Genomic DNA, 25,352 nt, shown 5'->3' with positions numbered 1-25,352 from the left:
AGTCTGGCGATCCAGGGACTGCCAAAGGGGGGATACTGTTCCTATAGCAAGGTGCAAATAGTCACCATTGCATCAAGGTGCAAAAAGTCACCTATTGATTAAAAAGGAAAATTGAAAGAAGAAAAGGGAAAGGGAAAGAAATCCTAGGTGAGAGGGACCCACCAGTGAAGTGAAAGGACACATGTAGTCCTCTGTTGCCCTCACACACCCCAAGGAGTGTCATGCTTCATCATCGGGCGTTTGCTCCTCGTGGGGCCGGCGCTGCAATTCCCCACGGGTCCCCCGAAGGGTCTCTTTGTCGGAGATCTTTTAGGACTGCCGGATGGTGCATGCGGGTGTGTGGGGTGGGGGTCTAATGAGGGTCAAGGTAGTGCGTGCATAGTGATGAGTCGGTGTGTAAAGGGTTAACGTGCAGCAATTGTTGGGATTGTATACCCTTCACAGACTAGACTACTGTGTAAAATCTTGCCCCTGCAGCGCATTATGCCTGGGTGTGAGCAAGGTCGTAGGTCAACATGTTTCGCGCCTTTATTGCCTTAGTGGTCGTTGGCGCTTCCTCAGGACCAAAACTGTAAGGTGCACGTGAAATAGTTAAAATGCCCTCTAAATAAGACAGGGCGGGCAGTGAGCCTGTGTACCTATGAACTGGCTGCATCTGCATGATGTATACGGCTCCTGATCGATGCCTAGGAAAAGAAAACATAATAAGTCACAGAAATGAGCATCAGTAACAACTTGATGCTACAGGGTCTACCACAGTTGTGTGTATAATAGTTACATAGAAAAACAGAGAGCACATGAGACATAACAGTAAAACATAGATACTCAATGGAACCCATGTCCAAGGGTGGGTGACTGACAAGGTCTAATTGAGACCCCAGAAGTCCGTGGACCGTGTCCTATCAAAGAAATCATGATAAGCAAAGTGTTCTGGCAACGTAGAATTATTATGTAACGTGTTCTGGCTGCACACCGTTAAAAGACTGGCCAATTAGTGCTCCCATGAGAATACAGTAACGTGTATTTTATCAAGACACTGGTGGAAACGGTTGGGTCTCCACGGGCACATACCTCCCACTGACAGAAGTAATTCTTCTCTGGCTCGAGCTGTGGACGCCCGCACAATGTCGGGCTGGAAAGCAATTAGGAAATAAGGATGAAAAGATGTAGAATCCATGCTAGCGAGCCAACGCTACTCCCTACTAGGTTAAAGAACTTACAATTTTTTCGGGATGTTGACTCCTATCCTCCTACCCCGTCCCTGCGACTGCCAGTTTGTGAGCCAACAGGTAGTGGGACGCGGTACTGATAAGGAGGAGTATGGGCGGTTACCATTTCCGGGATATCCTGAGGGGGTGGGGAGAGGTGCGCATGCGTAAGGGGAGGAATACAATGCGCATGTGCTGTGATGTGGGAGACTACTTTCCACGTCCTGCGCAGAACCTAGCTGAGGAATTAAATAGTTACATGGCGGTATGGACGAAAAGTACACTTCAATAAATTAACAGCAAATTCCCAAATTAAAAGAATGGTGTTCTAGAGGTGGTGGGCACCCCATGGTTAATCACTTTTAGACTGCTCACTGTATACATAACACCCGTCCAATAGGACATATTGTACCTCAGCCTATCCATGTAATAAAGGAGGCTGTGATGGGGGTGCCAGTACGAGATAGTTCAAGGCGGGGACATTATCATTGTAACAGTAGAAATGTCACTGGAGTTGCGAACTCCGCATCCCTATTGCCTCCTGTCTTAAAGGAGTCATTGAACAGATAGTAAACCCACTATAAATAAATTGGTACCTCAAGTGCTCATGGAAAGGAAAAGCAAGTAAAAAGCGACTATAGAAGGGTCCTCGGCTGAACCGCCGTACATTATCAATATAAACAAAGAGGGGGACCCAGGAGCTAATAAAGGTCCAGTATCCATGCTCCATATGCCAATATCAAAACCAAAGGGGGGATACTGTTCCTATAGCAAGGTGCAAATAGTCACCATTGCATCAAGGTGCAAAAAGTCACCTATTGATTAAAAAGGAAAATTGAAAGAAGAAAAGGGAAAGGGAAAGAAATCCTAGGTGAGAGGGACCCACCAGTGAAGTGAAAGGACACATGTAGTCCTCTGTTGCCCTCACACACCCCAAGGAGTGTCATGCTTCATCATCGGGCGTTTGCTCCTCGTGGGGCCGGCGCTGCAATTCCCCACGGGTCCCCCGAAGGGTCTCTTTGTCGGAGATCTTTTAGGACTGCCGGATGGTGCATGCGGGTGTGTGGGGTGGGGGTCTAATGAGGGTCAAGGTAGTGCGTGCATAGTGATGAGTCGGTGTGTAAAGGGTTAACGTGCAGCAATTGTTGGGATTGTATACCCTTCACAGACTAGACTACTGTGTAAAATCTTGCCCCTGCAGCGCATTATGCCTGGGTGTGAGCAAGGTCGTAGGTCAACATGTTTCGCGCCTTACGCATGCGCACCTCTCCCCACCCCCTCAGGATATCCCGGAAATGGTAACCGCCCATACTCCTCCTTATCAGTACCGCGTCCCACTACCTGTTGGCTCACAAACTGGCAGTCGCAGGGACGGGGTAGGAGGATAGGAGTCAACATCCCGAAAAAATTGTAAGTTCTTTAACCTAGTAGGGAGTAGCGTTGGCTCGCTAGCATGGATTCTACATCTTTTCATCCTTATTTCCTAATTGCTTTCCAGCCCGACATTGTGCGGGCGTCCACAGCTCGAGCCAGAGAAGAATTACTTCTGTCAGTGGGAGGTATGTGCCCGTGGAGACCCAACCGTTTCCACCAGTGTCTTGATAAAATACACGTTACTGTATTCTCATGGGAGCACTAATTGGCCAGTCTTTTAACGGTGTGCAGCCAGAACACGTTACATAATAATTCTACGTTGCCAGAACACTTTGCTTATCATGATTTCTTTGATAGGACACGGTCCACGGACTTCTGGGGTCTCAATTAGACCTTGTCAGTCACCCACCCTTGGACATGGGTTCCATTGAGTATCTATGTTTTACTGTTATGTCTCATGTGCTCTCTGTTTTTCTATGTAACTATTATACACACAACTGTGGTAGACCCTGTAGCATCAAGTTGTTACTGATGCTCATTTCTGTGACTTATTATGTTTTATTTTCCTAGGCATCGATCAGGAGCCGTATACATCATGCAGATGCAGCCAGTTCATAGGTACACAGGCTCACTGCCCGCCCTGTCTTATTTAGAGGGCATTTTAACTATTTCACGTGCACCTTACAGTTTTGGTCCTGAGGAAGCGCCAACGACCACTAAGGCAATAAAGGCGCGAAACATGTTGACCTACGACCTTGCTCACACCCAGGCATAATGCGCTGCAGGGGCAAGATTTTACACAGTAGTCTAGTCTGTGAAGGGTATACAATCCCAACAATTGCTGCACGTTAACCCTTTACACACCGACTCATCACTATGCACGCACTACCTTGACCCTCATTAGACCCCCACCCCACACACCCGCATGCACCATCCGGCAGTCCTAAAAGATCTCCGACAAAGAGACCCTTCGGGGGACCCGTGGGGAATTGCAGCGCCGGCCCCACGAGGAGCAAACGCCCGATGATGAAGCATGACACTCCTTGGGGTGTGTGAGGGCAACAGAGGACTACATGTGTCCTTTCACTTCACTGGTGGGTCCCTCTCACCTAGGATTTCTTTCCCTTTCCCTTTTCTTCTTTCAATTTTCCTTTTTAATCAATAGGTGACTTTTTTCACCTTGATGCAATGGTGACTATTTGCACCTTGCTATAGGAACAGTATCCCCCCTTTGGTTTTGATATTGGCATATGGAGCATGGATACTGGACCTTTATTAGCTCCTGGGTCCCCCTCTTTGTTTATATTGATCCAGGGACTGCCACCACGGGTTTCGCGGTCATATGGACCGCCAAATTCATAATTAGGCCCTAAGTCTGAAAGTAAAATCTTTTCCCGGGACAAATCTGGTTGGTGTATCTGACCCACAGTCCATCGCGATCAGCCTGAATTTACACCTGGATCCTGGTCTATTGTGACGGAGAGTACTTACTGATTTTTTTAGCAATGTTTCTACTTTAACAATATGAAAATTCATATCCCTATTCCCCCCATAGGATTTTTGTATCTTTGACTATTACATTTTACTCTCTTTTCAAGCTCAGTTTGTGATGTTTAATGTTTACCATTTGTTAGACCTGGCACCATTGGCGTGAGTCTCCCTCCCATTTTTTCGCTGTGTCTCCTCTGTTTTTTGCTGGTAATAGATGCTCTGGGCGATGTGCCACAGCCATTCAGTGCCACAGCGCGAATACTCCCTGCGTAAAGATGACATGTGAATTGGTATATCCATGATTGGCTTATTTGGTTTACCTGTTAGTCCCTAGTAGCGTGGCTTGTGTGTGCCCAGGGCTAGCAAACCAAATGCTGCTGGTGGGCCTGCAGCGCTGGTTTGCGCCACCCACAGAAGCAGCTTGTAAAGTGTGTCTCAGACCTGCCACTGCAGTGTCTGTGTGCAGTCCAGAACTGCCATCTTGGCTGTGAAGTGCACCCACTTCCCAGCCCCTGAACCTTCCCTTGGCATCATGTAAGCCACCCCTCTGGTAGGGTGCATTGTATGTGTAAGGTAGGACATGCTCTGATGTGTGTAGCATGTCCTGGGAGTGAATTACACCCAATTTCGTTTTTCACTACTGTAAGGCTACCTGTTCTCCATAGGCCAGAATGAGAGGTTTGGCTATTACATTCTATAGTCCTAACTGACCCCCAGAACATGGTAGAAAATCGAATTTAGTATGCCTGAGCTCAGAATATTAAAATACATCTTTTAGTGAAGTTTATTTTTATATTCTGTGTTTGAAAATACCACTTTTAGAAAGTAGGTATTTTCTTGCCTAAGCCTTCCAGTGTGCTCTGCTGTTATGTGTAGTGGCTGTCTGGTTTTGGAGGGACAGGGCAGGCTGAGTCAGACCTGGGTTGAATAGAGAGATCTGCATTGCAGTATGGGGAGGAGTAGCCCCTGGACCTGAATAGGGCTGTGCCTGGCAAGGTGAATGCTGGCTCCACCTCCCACTGTGTGTCTGATGGCAGAGACCCTCTTTCTGAAAGGAAGGATGCAGCCTGGTAAACAAAGTGCTCCAGGGCTGGGCAGAACTGGTTCTGGCTGGGTTCAGTGACTTGTAGCTTCTGAAAACAAAGACTTTTGAGGTATAAATATCTGTGCCCAAACCCCTACAATTTGTATTGCTCCCGGACAACAAGAAGAACCTCTGTCCGTGTAACTGAAGGAATCTGCAGGAGGTGACTGTCCTTGTGCTTGTGTGCTGTTTCTTGGACTAGCCTGCAGTGGTAACTACTGGACTTGGAAGAAGAGGAAAAGGACTTTGAAGGAACTTTTATTTTTGCTACAGCAATCACCCAAGGGCTAGAAAAGAGCTAGCCTCCTGCAGGAGTCTCAAGCACATCAGACTCCACCACCAGCCTCCTGTTTCCTCCCAGCGAGGATTTCTATCTGCAGGTGAGGCTCCTGCGAGTTCCAGGGCCTCTAGTTCTACTGTGGAGAAGAGAGCGCTGAAAATCGTCGCTAACGCCCGTTAGCGAGCCGCTGCAGCTGAAGAACGTAAGGAAAATCGTTGCTCTGCTGCCGCCGAGTGCTCGCTACCGGAGATCATCGCATCACCTGTTGGCGGGCTGCCAAACGCTCGCTAACCTGAAGATTATCACATTGCATGTTTGCGGGCCTGAAAGCGCTCGCTAACCAAAGATCATCGCATCACCTGTCTGCGGGCTGCCAAACGCTCGCTAACCCGAAGATTATCGCCTTGCATGTTTGCGGGCCTCAAAACGCTCGCTAACCAAAGATCATCGCATCGAGTTCATTGCTTCACGACATCGCAGAGCGGATGCCGAGCGTTCGCCATTTTCATCGCATCGCACCAGGATCATCGCTCCCTCGCGGACCGCCATTTTCTTTCATCGCAACAAGATCGCACACGCAACAAGCTCGGCGCATCATCCTCCCTTTGCCTCAAGAATTTTATCGCATCGCCGGCTTAGCGAGCAGAAGTTTGTCGCTTTGTTCTGCACACAAATCAGCGCATCATCCTCCCTTGCGGAAAGGATTCAACGCATCGCTGGTTAGCGTGAGGAAAATCATCGCTACAACTCCTTAGTGACATTTTTGTTGCTTTGCTACAGAATCCAGGTATCTTGTGAGTAAAAGGGTCGCAGAGACCCCTGCCTTGAACTGAACTCCTCTTTGCACACCTTGAACTATTTTTGCAGCATTTTAAGAGGAACCCCATTTTTCTAGTATTGTGGATTTTTACTGTTATTGGTCTTATGTTAAGTCTATATATAAAGATACTTATATTTATAACTACTTGAGTGGTGTCCCTTTGTAGTGTTCTTCACTGTGTTACTGTGTATGATCATACATGCTTCACACACTGCCTCTGAGATAAGCCTAGCTGCTCGTGCTACGTTACCACAGGGTTGAGCAGGGGTTATCAAAGGGTGTAGGCTTCTTACTCTGGCTTAGGAAGAAGGGTCCCTACTTGGATAGTGGCCAGCCATTGCCAACTAGAGACCCCCATTTCTAACACTATTTTTAATGTATTACTGTGTTAATACTGCATAAATACTTTACACAGTACCCTAAAGAAAGGCTCTGTTCTGTGTCACAGTTAACAGAGCGCTGAGCTCAGGTTAGTTAATGAAATGAAGGGTTGACCTTGACGAGGCATTTGATTTTTCCTTGAAGTGAACAGGCGCCCAGCCAAAGGGATAATCCAATTTATTACGAACAATTTTTGGATAAATCCCATGAAGCTGCCCCGAATGTTTCTTTTGGAGAGCTCTGATCTATCTAAGCCAAAGGGCAAAAAGCCACAATGTGTTTTTCCAACATACAATTGAATCAAATAAAACCGACACATGCAACTTTGTGACATCGAAGTATTGACGGTGGCTCAGGCAATGACCCCTTATTTTCTTCTCAGCAGTCCAAAAAAATAAATTGAAAAGTAATGGTACAAGAAATTAACCCTGCGGGACTGCGATCAAACTGAGAAAAAAGTATGGCACATAGATACAGACATGGGGAAACCAAATCATCGCGGTATCCTTACCGCTTGCCAAGTGTCGAGCAAGCACGGTCTTTTCGCAATTTACCATACTGTGCATGTCGAACCAGCTTTAATCTAATGGGTAAACTATTCGACCTTATCCAGAGATTTATTTTATCATTTTCAAATATTTTTTTTTTAATATTTGCATTTTCGGAATTATATGTTTGACAGCAAAAAAACATAACATTTAACACTTATCATAAGAAATAACATTGGAAAACAAGTGAGTTAACGTCATAACAATAACTATAGACATTAAATAATGAACGTATGTATGTATTCACTGAAAAGAACGATGTTAAAGGACAATTATGGTGAAGTACATAGAAGACTAAAAAACAACTTCAAAAAATAAATTTCCCTTAAAAACTTCAGCCGGAGCGATGGTGTAGTTATGATTTCACACTAAAAAACGGGATTTTGCAATCTAACGGTAGCAATTCAAACATAACTTACCCCAACGCACTGTCTATGACAAGCAGGATGTCACAGATGGCCTCACAAATGAGATTATTGTTGGCATCACTGGTGACATCACACATCCTCACACAAGTGACATTATCAATGACATCACAGGTGAGATCATACAGCAGCTCTCCTACAAAAAGGACCTGTGTCCAGCCCCCATGTAGACATAACCCAATGCACCTGGCCATCGGTGTAAGGCAGCAAGGTTTGAACATAGGGCCTTGCCCAGGCACCGGTGTGGACGAAGGCCTTATGCACAATGACCACACTATGCTTTCACATCGATTACTCTTCACCAATCCATCTGAAAGAAGAAAGGCAGACTTCGCTTTGATAGTATATTTGCAGCAGCAATATTGATTTCTTGTTTCATAATCATTGCACATTTAATATAGATCTTGATTAATTACAACTGTTGTGCTAAAAAATGCTATGTTTTGTATTAAAGTTTACTTTTGTTGGTACGGAGTTACTCTGCCTTTGCCCTCCATAGTGATGTCATCAATGAAAACAACATCGTCAGACTTTTAGTATTTCATAAAATATTTCTTCACATTTTTAGCATGCCTGCCACGTATTTCATGGTTTGAGTTGTACCCACGAATTTGAAATGTGAGCAATTATGGCCCTGGTTGTGATACCTGCGACCGTCAGGGATGAAAGGCGCGTCTCAAACTTCCAGCTGAAGTGAGTGCCTTACAAACGCACATGATGACCACGTCTGCAAGTGGTTCACATTTCCTAGACAACTCCATCAAAGCCAGACTTTTGACGCTTGCTATCTTTGTCTGTGTTGGGTTGACTGCACTGCTGAGCAGGGGTTGCTGCAGATGTGGTCGTGGACTGCATTTTGCATATACTTACACCAATAACACATGAAAATGGAATCTGCAAGTACGACACAATTCCACAAAACATGGGTTGCGTTGTTATAATCTCTTTGTATCCACGTCCAGCAAAGAAGAGCCACAACCACTGGCAGCCACCTTACAAGTTCATTTGATAAGGTCTAAAGAACATGCACCTATGGACCACGATCTCACACAACCTTGGTACATGCGTGTCAGATAGCTCGATCAAATGTGTGCAACACCTGACTATCACTTTTGTTTTGATCAATTTATGGAAGCCTAGTATGCTTGTACCTATAATATTAGCTGGTGAACCCACTAAGTAAACGTAGAATGTGATGGCTTAGAAGTAAAGACTGTAGCTACTTGTGGCGACGTTGATGTATTGGTGGATATGCTCAGCCAATGAAAGGCACACATTAGATGCTTTTATCTACGGTCATTGTTGGACTTTGTTCACATTTTCAGACCAGTCTACGGAATACAACAGCAATATTAATACAAATGATGCCTAATAATTCCCATGCTCTCCATGCCACTGGAGTCAAGCCATCCTGGCTGATGAGGGCTGAAAGCCCGAAACCGGTCCTAGGATGCTTGTTTCCAGTCCGGGGAGGACCTGGCCTGGTAGTTCGTGCTGGATTGTTCCCATTGGGCGCAGGGTCAAGACTGATTTGCATATGGCTGGGTCGAAACTGGAATGGCATGGTGAGCAAAAAAAAAACAATCGATTTAGGCCCAGGTCTCTGTACTGGGGTGAATGTATGACATTGTTCTGCATTCTGTCCATCAACTGTTGTTTTGTATTCATATAGTGCGCACCAGAATACACATTGACAGCAATTATTGCCCAGACTCCACTGTACTTATTGTGTTAAGCGTAGAGCTATTACTGGTTATTATTAGGATAACACTCAGCCCACTGCTTTAACATATTGGCTTTTGGTGTGTACAGCCATGGTCTCTGTTGTTGGCCAGGTCTGGCCAAAATTGACACATCTGGCAAAAGTAGCCATTAGTTGCCATACTGACCTTTGTAGGCAGGTCTCACATAGATGTACTTCAATGACCTCTGGCTGTGGTCTATGATTGGGGAACTGATCCATAAACCACTGTCACTGGCCACTCGAAAGATAATCTGTGCTTTTTGCATAACTGTACTAAACCCCGACCATAAAACGTGAGACAACGATCTGCATTTGCCATACCAGATTGGGAAACGGGTGCAAAGGAAGAACATAGATAATCTTCCACTCTAAAGCTATTGGAGTAGGCGCTGGAAGGGAAAAGTTTAGCAGTAACTGGAGCTGGAGTGTTCAGTAGCAGTAGTGTAGAGCCAATGTGGTCAGTAGCAGAGTGCGATGCCACTTATTGATACATACATCTTTAATCTATATTCCATATGCTCCTTCTGCGTAAGGAGACACGATGGTGGAAGAGCTAGTGACTACTTTGCAGGTCACGATGAATCTAGTGGCACTTCTCTAGTCTCTTTGGAGAGGTGGTGTAAGCATACACTAGTCAGAGACCAAACGAAGCACTGTAGACTGCTCCCTGACTTGCCAAAGATCATGGATTAGCAGAGAAAGAACTCAAAGTGAAAACACCATAGGTCTAATTCATAACTGCAGTTTGTTCAGTGGGGTGTACAGTAAACTTTGGTAGCATCTGTTTGCAGCTATTTTTGCGTTTTGCTGATAGGTTTCGAAAATAAAGACTGTGACTCCTTGTAGCTGTGATCCAACTTTCATACAAATATCTAACACAAACGGAAAAAGGAGGCATTCCAGACAGTGAATGGCAAACCTTCTAGAATCAGTGTTTATAGGTCAAACTATATCACTTGTTTTTGTGTTTTATGTTGGTTTGGATAGTCTAAGATGAAGTACATAATGCCTAGTAGTACCGACCAAATATTTGAGCTCATAAAATGTTCCTTTCTTCCCTTCTGTTACACAATAATATGTTCGAGTACTAGCCAACTCCTGATCGACCAAGGAACAAAATTACATCAACCATTTGAAAAGTTGCTAGACTCAGATGGAAAAATAATAGACGCGAAAGCAGCCTTCTTTTCGCAATGTTAGGTAGAGGTCTAATTTTCTCTCGAGGCTAGATAAAATATAATTGGAAATTTTTTCCCGATTTCTTTCATTGCATTTTACATGTTCTTTTACAACAACATATATGCTCTTGACATTCTTGTAACTGTTGGGAATCAACCTATTTACATCCACGCTTCCTGTTTAATTGAGAGGTCCCGCAAATGTTAACTTCGCTCTCTTTTGGCTATGTGTTTGGTTTAGCAGAATGGCTTGCGAAACACATGGTGTTGCTCCTTGGGCTACACTTTGGCCGCAGTTGACAAACCATTTTCACCTGTACATGTAAGTACATGACACAAAAATAGCCCATTTACATATTGATGGAATTCACAAAAATATTCTGCGCAGGCGTAAATTGATTTGCTCCAACTGATTTCTCTGCCACAGGTGACAGTGGGTATTCCAACGTGTGATTGACAACAGACATGCATGGTTGTATGAATTCACAAACTGAAATCTGACCCTATCCCACCATGGTAATGGTCTGAAAGGTACCCCAGCCTTGGCTGTAATCAATCGTCTTACAGGAAGGAAAGAAGAAGGAATCGACCTCAAATCTTGGGGGTGCATGGGAATGGCTTTCTCCGCGCGGAAACTTATTTCCCCTGAGAAGAAAAAAGTTGGACAAGGGGTTCCATTCCGTTGTCTATAAATATGTAGAAGGACAATGGATATGCCACTTGACATTTAAAGTAGTATGCCTGGAAAACTGTGCCTGGCATAGCTTTGCATGCATACTACTGGGAAAGTTAGTGAATTCCCAAAAGTATTTAGTCAATGGGTGTGGTAAAAGCAGTTAATAGTTGCATGACCAGTGATTCTAGTGGTCATGGCTCCCTTTTTAGTATGATTGAGGTCAGTGTTTATCTGACCAGTCCTAGGGCATATAGTGTCCTCTCATGGGATGAATATGTTGAACAAAATAATGATGCTAATAAGACTTAACCAATGTTGTGACCTTAAAGAAAGCCCTCAGGTTAGTGCCAACAATGATTAAGAACATACTTACATTGATGTGAAAAATAATTTATGTCTGATAAAAACATTTGGAGGCTGATTCACAAAGGTAATCTGAGACAAAGGTCCAACTTTACGTATTCACAGAGATCATTTGCGAGTCATATGTTTACGTCCACAGTCGGGCCGGAATCTCCGCACACGGGCTGTACTCTCCGCACCCGGGCTGTACTCTCCGACTCGGGCCGTACTCTCAGGCTCGGGCCAGATGAAGTGTGATCAATGGGCCAGATTGCAATTTTACAAAAGGGAACATTAGGAACATGTGATAAATGATAGAGGAAAAAGGTGTGGCCAGACACTACATCATATCCCAGAAACGCTTCCTCCTTTGCATCATGGTACAATTTGCGCTCCCTTCAGTGTTGACTGTAGTGTTAACACTACAGTCAACACAAAGGGCACTCCCCTTAGTATTGACTGTACTGTTGATACTACAGTCAACACTGAGAACACAAATTGTGCACTGCATGTACCATGATGCAAAGGATCTAACTTTGCTGGGATATAATGTAGTGTCTGGCCACACCCTTTTCCCTTCCCAAACTGATGGTCGTGATCTCCTCTACCATTTATGACACGTTCCTAATGTTCCCTTTTGTAAAACTTGCATTCTGGCCCATCGATTACACTTTATCCGGCCCTAGCCGGAGCGTATGGCCCGAGCTGGAGAGTACGGCCCGGGAGCGGAGATTCCGGCCTGACTTGGGACGTAAAGATACAAACACAGGCTAACCATACTGTAAAAACAGTTGTGTCACTGTGACATAAGAGACTGATAAACTTGTTCAAGTTCATTTGCTTTCTATAGTAATTAGAAGATCCTTTGCACATCTAACCAAATTAATGACAGTGATCTTTAGGGTCCACAGGATTCAGTGATGTCACATAGAATTGAAGGCCTGTAACATTTTGAAAGAGCCCTCACATTTTCAAAAGCCAATGCTTATAGAACAACGCCTTGGTAACACAAATTGACACATATTTCCCTCTTAAGAGTAATGAGAAATCAGGAAAAATTCATTTGAAAACGGTATGGTTAGATAAAAGCATCAAATCAATAGTCCATGAGGTCACTCCTAAAGGATATACAATCAAATAACTTCCAAGAAGGCATTACAGTACTGAAGAATATATTGGAATATAACAGTTGTCTGGGACGTAACATAATGATATAAATAAATTAGGATAACTTGACGTCCCACCACTTTCAAGGGGGTGCCTCTTGCAACAATCACCTCAGCATCTTTCATCCCATCTGAACTTCCAAACTTCTCTATTTTCAAGGACCACCACATTATTCCTCACTTGGGTAATTTTCAAAGGGTCAGAAAATTTGAAGAACTTTGCTTCAACTGGAAAGTTTTCCTCACATACATACAATGTTCATTCTCCCTTTCTTGTACTATTCTTTATATCATCTTATTTAGGACCTCTATTTTATTTCTGCATTTTGCATCTTCCCTCAGATACATTGAATCTTTCAGGCAAGCATATAGAATACTTTTAAGAACACACCGCCCTTCCCCTCAAATTCTACTTCAGTTTTGAGGCCATTCTATGTACACAGACTAATAAAGCCAAACGTTCAGGAACATAATTAGCCAAAGAAAAAGCCATTGGTAATCCTAGTATCAACATTCTATTAATTCTCTCCACTAATCCATTGAACTGGTGAGTATATAATGTTGTTATCAAATGTATTACACCAAAATGCTTCCTAAAACTAGAGATATCTTCAGAGACAAACTGCACACCATTATCATTCAAAATGATCTATGACACCCATTATCAATAGTGTTCCTAAAACTAAAAATCACATATTAATAGCATAAAAAAAATTCCTACAAATTTGTTTGGCTGTGTAATCTACCAAACTCAACACATACATTTCTGTCACTTGTAATATATCTAATGGTCTTGCAATGTCTAAACCTAAATTCATCCAAGGTCTCATTAGTGCCTCCACAAGCAACAAAGGTGCCTTGCAAGTTACCCTTCCTTTATTGCCACACACACACACACACACACACAAACTGTGGACTTGAAATGGACGTAACTTGCAGAATTCATTCCGTGTGGGGTAATCACACAGAATTACCCAAAAATTCCACAAGATTATTACACGAAAGAGTAATTCTGCATTTAGCTCTATTTTCTTAGAGCAAAAATGCCCTCTGTGCAAAATAAATCCGAGGATGCATTTTGCACTAAGAAATAGCACTGAATGGAACAGAACATGAATAACGAGCAGATGCTCGCTAAATGTACACTTGGGGAAAGATCTCCCCCCTACATACTCGTGGTATTTATCTCTATTTTCTTAGCACAAAATGTGCACTTGCATCCAAAATAGATGCATGGATGCATTTTGGGCTAAGAAACAGCACTAACTGCAAAAGAACACAAATAGTGATTATGAACAGCTTCTCACTAAATCTGCTCTTCCTGTAGGATTTTTTCCCCCAAAACTACTCTTAGCCAGGCATTTGTCTTTCCCTGATCACTCTTCCGGTGTGACTGATGACAGCCAGGGAAAGAAAGCTCAAATTGGTTTGTTTGTCTGTTATGGGTACTTCGGGCTCAAAACATAAGTTGTCATCATCAAATTTCTGAACCTTCAGCACCCAAGCAGTGAACCCAGAGTGAAACTTTCTCTTCAGGTGTTAAATTTCATCCACTCACTATCAAATAATGTTGTTCTACTAGGACCATCTTAGATGAGGTTTACCAGGTGATATGAAGAAGAAAGGAGGTGGAGTGATATCTTGCATGATGAAATATTAAATAGCAAGTGATATTGCAGATAATAAACTAAATAGTTTGGCAAAAAATGTAAAATAATATTACACACTAGTATACAAATTTACACCTGAGAGTTACAATCTCCATCACCGGTATCTAATGAGATACTCGAAAAGCCAACTAAGTGAAAAAGAACTTCACTACCGACTATAAAATGTACCAGAAGAGTATAGTAAGGGTATTACAAAACAAACTATATGCAATGGAAAAGTGACGGTATGCAAACAACTATTAGCACTATATGACCAAATGGGAAAAAGTCAGGGTAAGAAGGGATGTAGAGCAAAGATCCTAGCAGAAAAATTATATTTATTAGCAGTGGAAAGAGCATTCAAATCGCTGTTCGCTGTGAGAGAGGAAAAATAATATTGCTAACTTGCACACAGTGAGTGGGCAATGCTGGTGCTTCCAAGGCAGAGTCTTTAGGGCCAGATGTACGATGGTTTTTGCATGCGCAAACGGGTTTGTGCATGCAAAAAACAATAGGGGTATGTACCATACCAAAATAGCGAGTCGCTATTTATTTGCGACTCGATGTTTTGGAATTGGGAGTCGCTATTTGGAAGGGGCATTCCCTTCCTAATAGCGAGCGCAACCCCATGTACAAATGTTTTGCGACCGCAATTGCGGTCGCAAAACACTTGCAAATTACCACCCTCTTCGAGAGGGTGGTAATGGGGTCACAAAGGGGAAGGGATCCCCTTCCCCTTTGCCTTTGCACAAGCAGGGGAAAATATTTTGTAAGGGCAGGCGGTGGTCCCAGAGACCACTGCCTGCCTTTAAAAAACGAAATGAAAACGTTTCATATTTTTTTTAACTGGATCCCGTTTTCTTTTAAGGAAAACGGGCTGCATTTTTTTTTTTTAAAACTGCTTTATTTAATAGCTGTCCCAGACATGGTGGTTTGCTGAGCCCAGCAGGCCACCATACCTGGGAGGGCCTGCCATTCCCAATGGGGTCGCAAATTGCGAGAGGCTCATTAAAATTCATGAGCCTCTCAATTTGCGACCCCATTGGGAATCGCTAGAAAGTGGCTCTGTATATACTGTTCCCTAATAGGTACAGGGTGTACAGAGCCCACAGTCCCCCAGGGGCTGATAGAGGTTAAAGTTAGGTATGACCTTACTCTCTAAAGTGGTAGCTTGGTCGAGCAGTAAGGCAGTACCAGAGGACAGTGTAAAGCATTTGTTGTGCACACTCAGTCAGCAAATGGTCTCACACACTCAATAACTGAACTCTAGGCCAATGGTTTATATATATAAAATATATGCTTGTTTTATTTTTAGAACCACAAAGGGAATAAAAATATACTTTCTCAGAATGAGAGGTTGAATATAAATACTTTTGCAATAAGCAATGGATTTTTGTAAACAGTCACAGTTGGTTGCAATACACAATCCTATTTCCTAAACATAACAATGCATTGAGCTCAATGGTAAATTCAGGTTATTTGTAATAAGTTACTTTTCAGATTACTTTTGGAATTCCAGGTCTGGCTCCTAGATCCAGCCCTGGGACAATATTCATTATCAAGTGGTGAAAGTCGATTTAATTACTGTCCTGATTTTTAAATAATATTTAGCTATTTCAAAAGTTGACACTTAGAAAATATTTCAAAGAAAACATTCAATGGATCTCTATGGCAAGAAATTCAAGTTGCAGGTAGAGTACTTTATTGTTACTTTTGTAATCCAGGTCTGAGTACCTAGACTCAGCACTGGGGTCTTTATCAGAAACAGGTAAATAATTTCGTTTGCAGAAGTTGTACGATTTTAAAAGAATTTTTCAAGATTGCAGAAATCAACACTTAGAAGAAATTTCACAGAAAAGCAGTCAATGGTTTCCTATGGAAGAAAAAGGAGTTAAAGGTAAGTGTAGTTGTGGGTACTTTTCAGAGTCAGTGCTGGGCACCAAGATCCAGCACTGGGAGCTCACCTAAGAGCAGGTGAGTTAATTCGTTTTTGGTACTCGGCTGATTTTTGGTGAATATTTTGAGTTTTGAAAAGTTCACACTTAGAAGAATTTCCAAGAAAAAGCCAGCCAATGTTACCCCCATGAGGAAAATGAAGATCGCGGTTTAAGGGTAAGTTCTCGACTGGCAGAGTTGAAGTTCTGGGCCTAGACTCAGGGGTCTCCCAGTGTCAGGTAGGTACAGTCAGTTCACCCTCAGCGGTCTCGGGACGGCCGGGTGCAGAGAGAGTTAGGCCCAATGTTAGCCTATGAGGAATAGGGGGGCCTGGTTTGGTGGCTGCTGACTAGCAGGCCACGCGGCTGTGGGAGCTGGGCTCCTGGTCACTCACTCAGGGCAAGTGGGGAGGTAGGCTAGTGTAGAGATTGCACTACCAGGGCCACTCGGGCGGCTGGGTGCAGGGTGCTTTTGAGCCGTCGGGCGCTCAATGGAAATCAATGGGAATGTTCCGGTGTGGAAAAAGGCTGCAAGCTCGGGGACGAGGATGCTTCAGGTGCCACCACCACTTCGAGAGGTAAGTTGGGTAGTTGTAGGTTAGGTGGGTACCCCGGGATTGGGCACAGGGGGCCGCAGGGCGCCGGGTGCAGGGGTGCCTTTTGATGTCGGAAATCTTACCCTCTGGTTGATCGCGGTTGGGGTGGCACTCTGTTCTGAGGCTGCAGGCTTCTTCCGGAATGTCGAGGGGGATCCTTGGGTGCCGGACTCGGGGTCACAGTCGCCGTGGGGTCGTCCTCAGGGTCTTTGTCCACTCCGGCACTGGCCAGGCTTGGCTGGTGCAGAGTGTGTTGGGTCCGCGGTTCCGGGCTGCTGCCAGGGGTTAAAAATAGGTTTCTGAGTAGAGCCTCTACTCATGGGAGTCCCAGGGGCTTAGAGCCAAAAGGTAGCCAGGTCCTCCGGGGTTTGGTAAGGTTGCTGGCCACGAGAGATGCCGCGCTGGTGCAGGTCCGGGAGTCGACAGGCCGGTAGGGCTGGGGCCAAAGCAGTTGGTGTCTTCTTCCCTTTTTAGCAGCTGCAGGGCAGGTCTTTGTTCTTCTTGCTTTTCTTGTAGTTTTTCGAATCTGGAATCTGGGGAAGGGAGGTTCAGGGTGCCCCTAAATACTAGATTTAGGGGCGTTACAGGTAGGTGAAGGCCAGGGACCAATGGGTCCTTGTCCTGGGGTGGGTACACCCCCTATCCTGCCTCTCTCCTGTGGGAGGGGGGCAGTAGCCTAATCCCGATAGGGTAGGGCCCCCCATCTTCAAGATGGCGAGAGCCCGGAGATGTGCTTCACCTCGCCTCCCCCACCTGAGGGGTGGGGTGGGCAGGCTGGCACATCCCCTGTCCTTGTATGGGGTTTCCGGCCAAGCTTCCCGCCAGAGTGGGGGGTTGCAGTGGCCTGGGGAAACTCCAAGAGGCGGCATGCCTTTGAAGCTTCCCTTTGCTCATCCTGGGGGAGGAGATTTATCACCTCACCCAGGATGTGCATTGTTGCAGGCCCGGGAGAGCAGGGGCTCTCCCACCCAGGGGTCCAGCAACGTGTCTGCTGTGTGGCAGCCTGGGCAGCCTCAGAGCAGACGTGGATTGTAGGTTAGTTGTAAGGGGGCATCTCTAAGATGCCCTCTGGGGTGCTTAGTACATTAAATCCCACACTGGCATCAGTGTGGGTTTAATGTGCTGAGAAGTTTGCTACCAAACTTCCCAGTCTTCAGTGTTGCCATTATGGTGCTGTGGAGCTCGTGTTTGACGAGCTCTCAGCACCATGTACTCTTAAATGGCAGCACTGCACTTACAGTGCCCAGGAATGGACCCGGGTACTGTAGGGGCACAGGGCTCCTGCTCCTGTGCCCACACCATAGGCGTAAGGCACCCAGCTAGAGGGGTGACTGATATATGCCTTGGCAGTGTAGGTGATGGGCATGGCACACAGAGATGTGTGCCATGTCGACTCTTTGTTTTGTCCTGCACCTAGACACTCAGCCTGCAAAGGCAGTGTGTGTGTGTAAGGGTACAGGGCCTCTAAGGGTGGCACAACGAGTGCTGCAGCCCCTAGAGGCCTTCCCTGGCCACAAGGCCCTGGGTACCTAGGGTACCATTTACCAGGGGCTGACATGTGGCTAGGGTTTGCCAATTCGGAGTTGGTGTGTTTTAAGGAAGGAACATAGGCCCTGGGCACCTGATTGGCAGGAGTCCAGGGTACACTTAATCAAAGTACATTCAGCAATTTAGCAAAAAGTGGGGGCATACCATGCAAGAAAGATGGCACTTTCTCACACAACCCCCCCCCAAACGAAAGGTGATGAGACTAACCTTGTCCTATGGAGTCTTCATTGTCTAAGTGGAAGAACCTGGAAAGTCCGTCTGCATTGGCATGGGCAGTCCCTGGTCTGTGTTCCACTTCAAAGTCCATTCCCTGTAGGGAGATGGACCACCTTAGTAGTTTTGGATTTTCCCCTTTCATCTGCATTAGCCATCTGAGAGGTCTGTGGTCAGTTTGAACTAGGAAGTGGGTGCCAAACAAGTATGGCCTCAGCTTCTTCAGGGACCAAACCACAGCAAAGGCCTCCCTCTCAATGGCACTCCAACGCTGCTCTCTGGGGAGTAGCCTCCTGCTTATAAAAGCAACAGGTTGGTCTTGGCCTTCATCATTGGTCTGGGATAGGACCGCTCCTATCCCTAGCTCAGAGGCATCAGTCTGCACTATGAACTGCTTGGCATAATCTGGAGCTTTTAGAATTGGTGCTGAGCACATTGCTTCTTTTAGGGTGTCAAAAGCCTTTTGACAACTAACTGTCCAGTTAACTTTCTTGGGCATTTTCTTGGAGGTGAGTTCTGTGAGGGGGATCACAATGGACCCATACCCCTTCACAAACCTCCTGTAGTACCCAGTCAAGCCAAGGAATGCCCTGACTTGGGTCTGGGTTGTTGGAACTATCCAGTCCATGATGGCCTGGATCTTGGGCTGTAAGGGCTGTACCTGGCCTCCACCTAAAAGGTGGCCCAAGTACACCACAGTGCGCTGCCCTATCTGGCATTTGGATGCCTTGATAGTGAGACCTGCATTCTGCAGAGCCTCTAAAACCTTCCCAAGGTGGATCAGGTGATCCTGCCAGGTGGAGCTAAAGACAGCAATATCATCAAGATAAGCTGCACTAAAGGACTTCAACCCAGCTAGGACATGGTTCACCAACCTCCGGAAGGTGGCAGGGGCATTCTTTAACCCAAAGGGCATCACAGTAAACTGATAATGCCCATCAGGGGAGGAGAATGCTGTCTTTTCTTTTGCTCCTGGGGCCATGCCAATCTGCCAGTACCCTGCAGTTAAGTCAAAGGTACTGAGGAATTTGGCAGCCCCCAATTTATCTATCAGTTCATCTGCTCTTGGGATAGGGTGAGCATCCGTCTTGGTGACAGAGTTGAGCCCTCTATAATCCACACAGAACCTCATCTCTCTCTTTTCACCCTGTTGATGAGGTTTGGGGACCAGAACCACTGGGCTAGCCCAGGGGCTCTCAGAAGGCTCAATGACCCCTAACTCCAGCATCTTGCTGACCTCAGCGTTGATGCTTTCCTTGACTTGATCTGACTGTCGATAGATTTTGTTTTTGACAGGTGCATTGTCACCAGTGTCCACATCATGGGTACACCAGTTGGTCAGACCAGGGGTCAGGGAAAAGAGGCTAGCATATTGTTGCAAGACTTGCTTGCAGTCAGTCTGCTGTTGGGCAGAGAGGGTGTCTGAGAAAATCACACCTTCTACTGACCCTTCTTTTGGGCTGTAGGATAGGAGGTCAGGGAGTGGTTCACTCTCTGCTTCCTGTTCTTCATCAGTCACCATCAGCATGGTGATGTCAGCCCTATCATTGTAGAGTTTAAGGCGGTTCACATGGATGACCCTTTTGGGTGTCCTGCTAGTGCCCAGGTCAACTAGATAGGTGACCTCACTCTTTCTTTCTAGGATAGGGTAAGGGCCACTCCATTTATCTTGGAGAACCCTTGGTGCCACTGGCTCCAAAACCCACACCTGTTGCCCAGGTTGAAATTCAACCAGTGCAGCTTTTTGGTCATACCAGTGCTTCTGGAGCTCCTGGCTGGCCTCAAGGTTCTTGGATGCCTTTTCCATGTACTCAGCCATTCTGGACCTTAGGCCAAGCACATAGTCCACTATGTCTTGTTTGGGTTCTTGAAGAGGCCTCTCCCAGCCCTCTTTCACAAGACAAAGTGGTCCCCTTACAGGATGACCAAACAGAAGTTCAAAGGGCGAGAAACCTACTCCCTTCTGTGGTACTTCTCTGTAAGCGAAAAGCAGGCATGGTAACAGGACATCCCATCTCCTTTTGAGTTTTTCAGGGAGCCCCATGATCATACCTTTCAATGTCTTGTTGAATCTCTCAACAAGGCCATTGGTTTGTGGGTGGTAAGGGGTAGTAAACTTATACTGCACCCCACACTCCTTCCACATGTGTGTTAGGTAAGCAGACATGAAGTTGGAACCTCTGTCTGAAACCACCTCCTTAGGAAAACCCACCCTGGTGAAGACACCCAGGAGGGCCTTGGCTACTGCAGGAGCTGTAGTAGTCCTAAGGGGAATTGCTTCAGGGTACCTAGTGGCATGATCCACTACCACTAGAATAAACTTGTTCCCTGAGGCTGTGGGTGGCTCAAGTAGACCCACAATGTCCACTCCTACCCTTTCAAAGGGGACCCCCACCACTGGTAGTGGAATGAGGGGGGCCTTTGGGTGGCCACCTGTCTTGCCACTGGCCTGACAGGTGACACAGGAGCTGACAAACTCCTTCACCTTTTGGTGCATCTGGGGCCAGTAGAAGTGACTCACTAGCCTTTCCCAAGTTTTGGATTGCCCCAGATGTCCAGCTAGGGGGATGTCATGAGCCAAAGTGAGGAGGAACTCCCTGTACTTCTGTGGCACTACCACCCTCCTGGTGGCTCCAGGAGTGGGGTTTCTTGCCTCAGCATACAGTAATCCCTCTTCCCAATAAGCTCTGTGGGTACCACTGACATCTCCCCTGGCTTCTGAAACAGCTTGCTGCCTCAGGCTTTCAAGAGTGGGACAGTCTCGCTGACCCTGGCACAGCTCTTCCCTAGAGGGTCCCCCTGGGCCCAAGAGTTCAACCTGGTAAGGGTCAAGCTCCATGGACTCAGTTCCCTCAGGGGTATCCAACTCCTCTCCCTGGGGAGAGGGGTCCTGAATGGTTTGCTGTGTATAAGCTGGTTCCCCAGTCTTCTTTCCTTTTCTCTTGGTTGGCTGGGCCATTATTCCAGACTCCAGACCTACTTTTTCACCCTTCCTCTTGCTCTGTGCTCTGGTTTGCACACACACCAATTCAGGGATGCCCAGCATGGCTGCATGGGCCTTCAGTTCAACCTCAGCCCAGGCTGAGGTTTCCAGATCATTTCCAAGCAGACAGGCAGCTGGCAACTTTGGAGAGACCACTACCTGTTTCAGGCCTGTAACCCCCCCCCCAGCCTAATCTTACCATGGCCATGGGATGACTAGTGGTGACACTGTCAGCGTTGGTGACTGGGTAAGACTTCCCAATCAAGTATTGCTCAGGGGAAACCAGTGTGTCTTTCACCATAGTGACACTGGCACCTGTATCCCTCAGAGCTTCTACCCTAGTTCCATTCACCCAGGGGTACTGTAAGTATTTCTTTAAGTTGGGGGGCCACACAGCTATAGTGGCAAACTCCACTTCTCCCAAGGAGACTAAACTTGCTTCAGTGTGTTCCCAGATTTGCTCAGGGTACACCTCTGATCCCATTTGTATGCTTGCTGCCCCAGGAGTAGCTGTACTGGGTGCCTTAGGGGCTTTGTTTTGGGGGCAAGCTACAGTTAGGTGTCCCTGCTTTTTACAGGTATTATACCAGGCCTTTAAGGGATCAAAGTTCTTCCCCCTATATGGTTGGGGCACATAGGGAGTAGTTTGGGTCCCACCCACCTGAACAGGTTTTTGGGGCCCTTTGGAAGACTCAGACTTTTTATCTTGGGGATTCTCACCACCTTTCCCCTGGGGAGGTTTTGTGACCACTTTTTTTTGGTCACCCCCAGTGGTTGTCTTGGTCACCCTAGTCTTGACCCAGTGGTCTGCCTTCTTTCCCAATTCTTGGGGAGAAATTAGACCTAGGTCTACCAAATGCTGATGCAACTTTTCATTTGTGCAGTTACTCAAAATATGTTCCTTCATGAATAAATTGTACAATCCAGTAAAATCCTGCACACCATGTCCAGCTAACCAACCATCCAGTGTCTTCACTGAGAAATCTACAAAATCAATCCAGGACTGGGTCGGGGTTTTGTGAGCCCCCCTGAATCTAATTCTATACTCCTCAGTAGTGAATCCAAATCCCTCAATCAGAGCTTTCTTCATGAGGTCATAGGATCCTGCTTCTGGCCCAGAAAGGGTCAGAAGCCTGTCTCTGCAGTTACCAGAGAACAGTTCCCACAGGAGTGCCCCCCAGAGAGGTTTCTTCACTTTTCTGATATCACAAGCCCTCTCAAAGGCTGTGAACCATTTGGTGATATCATCACCTTTCTCAAATTTAGGGACAATCCCTTTTGGGATTTTAAGGTCAGAAGTTTCCTCCCTATCCTTATTTTTGTTATTGCTGCCACCATTGATGGGTGCTAAACCCATCTCTCTCCTTTCTTTTTCTAGAGCCAGGAGCCTGGACTCTAGCTCTAATCTCTTGGCCAGCCTCACAAGGCTGTCCTCTTCACGGGGGGGTCCCCCAGTGGTCTCTCTGGGACCAGAGCCACCTGTGTAGTCTCTAGGTTCCCAGATGCTAATTCTTGAGAGGGAGGGTATGGGTGCCCTCTCCTCCCTAGGGAGTAGCCCAGGGGGGTTGTTGTCAACCTCTTCTGCTTCCCTTTCCTCATCTGACTGGCCATCACCATGTTCAGATGGGTGGTCCTTAGCATACTCAGCCAAGAGCTCCTGGAGCCCTAGTTTGGTTGGATGCAGACCCATTTGTAATTTTTTAAGTTTACATAAGGACCTCAATTCCTTGAAAGACAAGTGTAAGTAAGGTGTGAGGTCGAGCTCCTCCACCAGGTCCATGTTATTATTATCACTAATAGCTGGGTTTGTTTGAGACATTCTAACCTGACAGTTCTAACCCTCTACCCTGACTATAGTGACTTTTATTGTTCTAAATTCTAATGGGACTTAAGCAAGGCCCTAGCAAGACTTTTAGTAATTTTGGAAAGACCAATCAGAATTTCTAAAGGCAATTTTTAAGAGTTCTGTCGTGTGATCAGATGGTAACCAAGTAGTCCAACACATGCAAGTTTGTATCCCACCGCTGATCCACCAATGTGAGAAAGTGGCTCTGTATATACTGTTCCCTAATAGGTACAGGGTGTACAGAGCCCACAGTCCCCCAGGGGCTGATAGAGGTTAAAGTTAGGTATGACCTTACTCTCTAAAGTGGTAGCTTGGTCGAGCAGTAAGGCAGTACCAGAGGACAGTGTAAAGCATTTGTTGTGCACACTCAGTCAGCAAATGGTCTCACACACTCAATAACTGAACTCTAGGCCAATGGTTTATATATATAAAATATATGCTTGTTTTATTTTTAGAACCACAAAGGGAATAAAAATATACTTTCTCAGAATGAGAGGTTGAATATAAATACTTTTGCAATAAGCAATGGATTTTTGTAAACAGTCACAGTTGGTTGCAATACACAATCCTATTTCCTAAACATAACAATGCATTGAGCTCAAAGGTAAATTCAGGTTATTTGTAATAAGTTACTTTTCAGATTACTTTTGGAATTCCAGGTCTGGCTCCTAGATCCAGCCCTGGGACAATATTCATTATCAAGTGGTGAAAGTCGATTTAATTACTGTCCTGATTTTTAAATAATATTTAGCTATTTCAAAAGTTGACACTTAGAAAATATTTCAAAGAAAACATTCAATGGATCTCTATGGCAAGAAATTCAAGTTGCAGGTAGAGTACTTTATCGTTACTTTTGTAATCCAGGTCTGAGTACCTAGACTCAGCACTGGGGTCTTTATCAGAAACAGGTAAGTAATTTCGTTTGCAGAAGTTGTACGATTTTAAAAGAATTTTTCAAGATTGCAGAAATCAACACTTAGAAGAAATTTCACAGAAAAGCAGTCAATGGTTTCCTATGGAAGAAAAAGGAGTTAAAGGTAAGTGTAGTTGTGGGTACTTTTCAGAGTCAGTGCTGGGCACCAAGATCCAGCACTGGGAGCTCACCTAAGAGCAGGTGAGTTAATTCGTTTTTGGTACTCGGCTGATTTTTGGTGAATATTTTGAGTTTTGAAAAGTTCACACTTAGAAGAATTTCCAAGAAAAAGCCAGCCAATGTTACCCCCATGAGGAAAATGAAGATCGCGGTTTAAGGGTAAGTTCTCGACTGGCAGAGTTGAAGTTCTGGGCCTAGACTCAGGGGTCTCCCAGTGTCAGGTAGGTACAGTCAGTTCACCCTCAGCGGTCTCGGGACGGCCGGGTGCAGAGAGAGTTAGGCCCAATGTTAGCCTATGAGGAATAGGGGGGCCTGGTTTGGTGGCTGCTGACTAGCAGGCCACGCGGCTGTGGGAGCTGGGCTCCTGGTCACTCACTCAGGGCAAGTGGGGAGGTAGGCTAGTGTAGAGATTGCACTACCAGGGCCACTCGGGCGGCTGGGTGCAGGGTGCTTTTGAGCCGTCGGGCGCTCAATGGAAATCAATGGGAATGTTCCGGTTTGGAAAAAGGCTGCAAGCTCGGGGACGAGGATGCTTCAGGTGCCACCACCACTTCGAGAGGTAAGTTGGGTAGTTGTAGGTTAGGTGGGTACCCCGGGATTGGGCACAGGGGGCCGCAGGGCGCCGGGTGCAGGGGTGCCTTTTGATGTCGGAAATCTTACCCTCTGGTTGATCGCGGTTGGGGTGGCACTCTGTTCTGAGGCTGCAGGCTTCTTCCGGAATGTCGAGGGGGATCCTTGGGTGCCGGACTCGGGGTCACAGTCGCCGTGGGGTC

The sequence above is a fragment of the Triturus cristatus genome, chromosome 2_2 (assembly GCF_964204655.1).
Source record: "Triturus cristatus chromosome 2_2, aTriCri1.1, whole genome shotgun sequence".
Classification (NCBI taxonomy): Eukaryota; Metazoa; Chordata; class Amphibia; order Caudata; family Salamandridae; genus Triturus; species Triturus cristatus.
This window is presented reverse-complemented; position numbering follows the sequence as displayed.